The sequence below is a fragment of the Buceros rhinoceros genome, unplaced genomic scaffold (genome assembly GCF_000710305.1).
Source record: "Buceros rhinoceros silvestris isolate BGI_N320 unplaced genomic scaffold, ASM71030v1 scaffold24708, whole genome shotgun sequence".
NCBI lineage: Eukaryota > Metazoa > Chordata > Aves > Bucerotiformes > Bucerotidae > Buceros > Buceros rhinoceros.
Genome location: NW_010425485.1, coordinates 6,571 through 7,027, shown reverse-complemented (window position 1 = coordinate 7,027; position 457 = coordinate 6,571). Strand labels below are relative to the sequence as shown.

Below are 457 nucleotides of genomic sequence, written 5' to 3'. Positions count from 1 at the left end.
TGGGTGCTGGGGCAGGGCTTGCCGTGGCCGAGAAGGGTGTGAAGGAGGCGCCGGCTGCTAGTTGTGTTTTAGTTAATTGACATTAAAAGTGTCAGCGCTGGGTTGGAAGAATCCCAGGCAGCGTCTCTGTCTTCTGCAGCCGGAGAGGTGAGCGCTGAGGAAATCCCCCCTCGCCTGCTCTGAGACACCCTAGATTTCCAGTTCAGAACGAAAAGTTCAGCATTTCCAGGGAGTTTAGGGAAGTTCTGGTTTCTGATGGTTACAACGAAGGTTTTCTGGTGAAACTCCCCTTGAGGCAGCTGGTTTGGGGATCTTGAGGGAGCAGCAGTTACAACACAAACCACTAGGGCAGGTAAACTGGAAGCTGGTGGGGGCCGTGACTCTGAATTCATCCGAACTGGTGAGGAAGGAGACCGGCAGGAGGAGGGTGAGGGGCAGCTCCCCCGTGCCCCACCCA

At 55.8% G+C, this 457-nt stretch overlaps 1 protein-coding gene across 1 annotated transcript in view; it reads left to right on the top strand.

Annotated features, from left to right (window-relative positions):
• CASC3 (cancer susceptibility candidate 3) overlaps positions 1-457 on the top strand; it is a gene marked incomplete at both ends in the record, with an annotated part of 7,393 nt that overhangs the window by 1,077 nt on the left and 5,859 nt on the right. The gene's annotated exons all lie outside the window — the stretch shown is intronic.